Source organism: Oncorhynchus clarkii, chromosome 23 (genome assembly GCF_045791955.1).
Source record: "Oncorhynchus clarkii lewisi isolate Uvic-CL-2024 chromosome 23, UVic_Ocla_1.0, whole genome shotgun sequence".
NCBI lineage: Eukaryota > Metazoa > Chordata > Actinopteri > Salmoniformes > Salmonidae > Oncorhynchus > Oncorhynchus clarkii.
In genome coordinates this window covers 8970609-8976608 of record NC_092169.1, presented here as the reverse complement: position 1 = coordinate 8976608, position 6000 = coordinate 8970609, and the positions used below count along the sequence as shown (strand labels likewise).

The following is a 6000-nucleotide window of genomic DNA, read 5'->3' as shown; positions in this document are numbered from 1 at the left end:
TACTTTAAATAAAATCAAGGGAGGGAAAAATGGACATTGTTAGCTAGCACCGGCGATACCCTGAATACAGTGAAAGAGCCAAGTCACTGTCTGGCTTCATAACGTCCAAACTCTTGTTGTATTTCAATGGTAAATCTCGTCGCTAGCTGTATTCCAAAATAGTTTTGTATATGCTATACTATATATGGTATAGTGTGGCCATACTATACTTTGAATAGTGTGGGTATAGCCACACCTGTAACTACAAGTATAATTGTCTAAAATGTTTTGGTTAAATCACATCAGCTAGTGTTGCAATCTGTAGCTTGTGTTGATGGTGTTGCAATGCCTCTTCATTTTAATCAAACATAGGGCGAGGCATAAGCTATGCATTGGTCAACAGAATCACTATTCAGTTAACCATATAGGCATATTCCCTACACTTCGATGTTATAAGAAACTGACCTGTCATCAGTGGTGTAAAGTACTTAAGTAACAATACTTTAATGTACTACTTAAGTCGTTTTTTGGGTATATTTACTTTATTTTTTCATTCCTAAAGAAAATAATGTACTTTTTACTCCATAGATTTTCCCTGACACTCAAAAGTACTCGTTACATTTTGACAGGAATATGGTTCAATTCACACTTATGAAGAGAACGTCCCTGGTCGTCCCTACTGCCTCTGATCTGGCAGACTCACTAAACCCAAATGCTTTGTTTGTAAATTATGTCTGAGTGTTGGAGCGTGCCCCTGGCTATCTGTCAATAAAAATAACAAGAAAATGGTGATGTCTGGTTTGCTTAATATAAGGAATTTGAAACGATTTATGCTTTTACTTTTGATACTTAAGTATATTTTAGCAATTCCATTTACTTTTGATACTTAAGTGTATTTAAAACCAAATACTTTTAGACTTTTACTCAAGCAGTATTTTACTGGGTGACTTTAACTTTTACTTGAGTCATTTTCACTTCGGTTAGCAAGGGGTTACCATGTTCCCTTTCTCATCTCAACTGTGCTCACCTAAAAATATCCTCCGCTAGTCCTGGATCAAAGGGGGCAGCAACACCGACGTGAATCCCGCCCCGCGATTTAGCCTAATAGGAGGAGCATGTAGGCAACTCTACAGTGGAGCAGAAGGCCCATGGTAACCACTTCAGCACAGAGGCGAGTGAGTGAGTGAGTGGGTAGGGTTTCAGCTGTTCAGCGAGTGCTCTCTGGTGATCTCGCAGAGATAGTGGTCTAGAGCCTGTCGTCTAGGACACTGCAGGACTGCAGGAGCTCATCAAATGGCAAAGCTGAACCACACGGCAACTGAATAGAACTCCCTTTCAAATAGGAAATGACTTGTTGATTTATCCAAATCTACAGAATGCCTCACATGACTTTGATATAGACACTCACCTGAAGATAGTAAGGTGGTTGGAGAAGAAGACAGTTAGTTGCAACTTGCCCGAGGCAACCCCCCCTCCCCCCCCTCCCCCCTGTCAAAAGTTAGGTCGTAAGGATTTCTATACCTTACGATTCGCTTTTCATCTTTCTCCCGATGAATATTGGAATTTCGTAGTGGATAAAAATCGAATAGACACTTACAACAAAAATGGAAGAAGATCAAAAGTGGGGAGTTGTTGATAAAAGAGTGCGGATGACTTGCAGTGACCACCGTTGCAAAAAGCGCTTTTGGACGAATTGGAAAGATTTGTCCGGTATAACTGTCTGCATCGCATTATCTTTATTGTCTCTTGGATTTTGCGTTCTCGTTTACCTGAGTACATCGGAGCTGAAGTCCAGGATACTAAACCTGGAAAAACAGAGAGATACGCAGCTCTCCTCGTGGATCACACTCGAGCAGGTGGAACCCGTTGTTTTTGGACGAATAGATCAGATTCTGGAAGAGGTAAGGGTTATGGACAAATTATTCCATATGAAACACGGATTTATCCATATTATTACTTTTTGTTCAAGTGATACATTGCAAGTAGGCTTACTGTGTTGTTCAAATGATAATATGTTATGGGATTTTTTTTTTTTAAATACACACCTGTGGGGAAACATAAGCTATTTAAACTGTATAGCCTATTTAATCATTCCGTTGGCTACGCTAATGAAAATATTGACTAGGCTACTTAAAAAAATTATAATATCTATTTGGTTTACATGTCTTATTTTAAAGGGCATGGATAGGATGTGTAGCCTATCCCGCATATCGATGTCTCTCACTCATTCCACAAGTGGTTGAAGCAGCGACAGTTCCGATTGGTATTAGACCAGCTGCTCGTGTTAACATGCACGAGAATATAATATCCAAAGTTGAAATACGTTTGTTTATAATAGCCTACGTTTCAATTAAGAATGTAGTGCAATATATATATTTTATATTTTATTTCATCACATGCACACAAGCACTCTCACCTTAATATATTTATTTTAACTTTTTGGATTGTATGTATTGTTTGGTGTTGCTTATTGCACTGTTTGAGCTAGAAACACAAGCATTTCGCTGCACCTGCGATAACATCTGCAAATCTGTGTACGCGACCAAAAAACTTAGATTTGATTTTATTTGTAGATTCCATGGATAAAAACATGTATGGGCTGTGCGTGTCACGTCCATAGCACGCTGGCTTTAGTTCAAAGTCTATTTTTATCCCTAAATGTAAACCGAATGGCAGGATAATTTTCGTCCGTCTTTGTGGCATCGTCATGGTTTAGATAACAGGACTGTGAATGACCCTGGGATCAAATCTGTTGTTTTAAAATATGCTTTTCAACGCGCCCTTGTGCTGGCCACTTCCACAGTTATACCAACAACCTCTTCTCTGTGATTGAAGTCCCGCAGAGCCCCTATTCCCCCCCTGTTTACTTTAGGCTGCCTTTGTTGCATAACCCCGCCAGCCCTCCACTTTTGCTCGGGACATCATTGTAAATGCACTTATTGTAGGGACAGCAGTGCATCTCAAAGTGGTACGTCAGAAGACTCCCTTTTCACTGCAATCATGGTCGCCACACTATTTTTTTTAGGATGCACATGAATGTGTTCTTATACAAAATGTACACAGGCTTGTCTTTTGTTCATCTCCGAATTCAAGAATGCAATCTGTGTTGTTTCTTGACCTGTTATGATCAGGATATTAGCAGACTTGACATTATGCATGTCTCAAATAGCTAGGAATCTTATACGTTTGATTCCTTCCTTGTCCTTATTGCAGTTGTTGAATATCTGCTATTGAGCATGGAGCTAGTGGGGTCCTATAAACAAGCTTACTCCAGTCTTGCTGGAGGTATTGTGATTCACCCCTTTGTTTAGATTTATTTTTAAATATATGTGGCCATTATTAATATGACGCAACAGCAGATGTGGCCGCTTCTAGCCGACTGCCTTTGCGTGTTTCTGTCCAGAACCTCCAACACTTTCTATTAATTTACTGCAAGTTGGAATCGTCTCTGGAAAAATGTAAGCTGCAGAGGCCCAAATTGTTTCCCACTGTTCACATTCTGATTTTGAGGAAATATCTCATATGTTTGTTGGATAATGTTTGTGGTTCATGTTGTTGTACTCTAAACTTTGTTGACTGAATATATATTTTCTGCTCTCCATCTCTCTATTCCTCTGAAAAAGCACAGTACCTGTACACTAACTACAAAAATTGGTAAAGTATTCTCCCACCTGGATAACGGCAAGAAAAAAATACAGTACAGAGTGCTGATGCCCTTGAATCTCAGCAGTCACATGTGACATGAAAAGCTGCTGAAAACACACCAATGGTCCGGTTGACAACCACAGACACTTTAAATCTCACTGAATAGAGAAGTCTGCTGGGAGGAGGAACATATGTAACGAAAGGACTTCAAACGATCAATATTAACCCAACCATCACAGACATGTTATTTCTTTAGTCTAGGAATGAATATAGTGGTGTCTTTACTAGCAGACTTACATGAGAGTGATAACAGGTATCATGATGTGGATGGATGGATGGTGAGGAGTCAAACTCAGTTATAGTCCATACATGGCAGCTGAGGCTCTCGCTCCTTTTTGGTTTAGGGGACAGAGAAAGGGAGGGTAAAGAGGGGGGTACATTCTCCGCCTCTCTGCCTCCCCACTTTAATGGTAACCCGATGCCAGAGTTTTTGATCTGGTTTTAACATTCTATTTTAAAAGGATGACAAAACATTTTACAGTCCCATAGTCAGATTAATACTAAGACCCTCTGACTTTGCTGCCCAGGGGCCCTGCTACGGAGGCCCTATAGTGAGCGCTGTCCCCCTGTCCTGTCCTGTGGCTACATCTCTGTTACTGGACTGAGGGCCTTTGGGGCGTATTCTCCAAAATTCTGCTGTGAAACCTATACCCCACCTGACTCTCGCTGATTTCTCTAACAGACGTGCCACTAACACATGGGTATCATCAATCACATGGTCTTGAATCATTTAACACCCGGACATAAAATACATTATTGATCCCTTTGTTCTCATCAACAATCGACGTGTTATTTCCATGTGTCATTGAGAGATTCACCTCCACACTCTTGTTTGCCCTCTGTAAATTCTGATCCCCCCCCTTCGGCCCCAACGGACACACCAAATACCCGCTGGCATTGATTGTTGTATCAGCTGTAAAGGAACTTGACCCTTGCCTTCTTTGCTTCCCGAGGGGCCCTAAATCAATACACATCTGCAAATCAAATCAAATTGTATTCGTCACATGCGCCGAATACAACAGGTGTAGTAGACCTTACAGTGAAATGCTTAATTACAAGCCCTTAACCAATAATGCAGTTAAGAAGAAAAAAGTGTTAAGAAAGTGTTTACTAAATAAACTGAAGTAAACAATAAATAAATAATTTTTTTTTAAATAAGAAAATGGAAAAATAACAAATAATTAAAGAGCAACAATAAAATAACAGGATCTACACATCTTCAGAGGCTGTGGTTGTTTTGAAATGACTTGGTTTCCAAAATATTGAGATACAGTACAAGAGGAGAACTGTAAGGTGGTTCCATCATGCAAAAAGTTGGATCCACTTGTGTTCTACAGACTCTCAGCCCTGATCCTTCCTGAGAACTGAACCTCTCACTGCTAAATCACTGTGAGAGGTTGAGCTCTGGTCTTGGCCTCAGCCCTACCGTGCCTGGCTTTGACTCTACCAGATAACTCTACTCTGACAGAGCACAAAGGCGTCTCTGGCACTTCTAGAGTGTGTTGTTTTAATTTCCCTGATTTATTAGCAGATGTAGCATTTATCCCCACTAGTCCACTGGTGCTTTCTGCTCTCTTGAACGGCAGCATTAGGTAACATGCCAAGAGATGGCGGGTGGCTCAGGGTGTGCTCAGCGATGGTCTGGCTGCCCAGAAAACCACATCTAGTGGGATGACAGACCAGCAGGGACCAGAGCGAGGAAACCGGGGCAAGTGGAACCCCAGAATCTGGACTGAAACACACACTAGCTTGAACAGGGAGAAATGTGCACTAGGCCTCTGTCAAGCCTGCGGAGACCACTTTGTGGTTAATTGATGATGTTAAACAGGCCAGTTTTAAGGTGACATAATGATGTGTTCAGGGGAAGTCAGAGAATTTTCAAAGAATGAATGTCTCTCAAGACTTTTGATTTTGCTACATTGGATTTGACACCTGAGGTGTATTGTTGAAAGGTCAGCCTCTGGGTTTTATGAGTAGGCAGTGCTAGGCACCCCGCCTTTGTGCTGAAACTGAAGAGAAGAGTGTTTCAATCAGTGGAAGTGTCACATCTGCTCCCACTCTTCCCCCCTGTCACTCGAGGGTGCCAGGCTCCCCAGCATTGCGCACTCCTGCCACCATCATAAACACACACCTGCCTTCCCCCTGTCACGCGCATCAGCGATTATTGGACTCACCTAGACTCAATCACCTCTGTCATTACCTTCCCTATATATGTCTGGTTCCCCGCTCTGTTCCCTGCATCAGCATTAATTGTCGTTTGTCTTTGTTTACCCGTGTGCTGACGCTGTTTCTGTTCTGTTACCTGTCTGTTCCTGA

At 41.5% G+C, this 6000-nt stretch overlaps 1 protein-coding gene across 6 annotated transcripts in view; it reads left to right on the top strand.

Moving 5' to 3' along the window:
- The first annotated feature begins 1110 nt into the window (after positions 1 to 1110).
- LOC139381178 (collagen alpha-1(XIII) chain-like) overlaps positions 1111 to 6000 on the top strand; it is a 117467-nt gene continuing 112577 nt past the window's right edge. For 2 of the 6 annotated variants that reach the window (XM_071124590.1, XM_071124588.1), the window contains exon 1: positions 1137 to 1880. The gene's annotated coding sequence lies outside the window, so the exon portion shown is untranslated. Of the gene's footprint in view, positions 1881 to 6000 lie in introns of all 6 variants that reach the window. The other 4 variants (XM_071124586.1, XM_071124587.1, XM_071124589.1 and 1 more) reach the window with 3 other exon arrangements.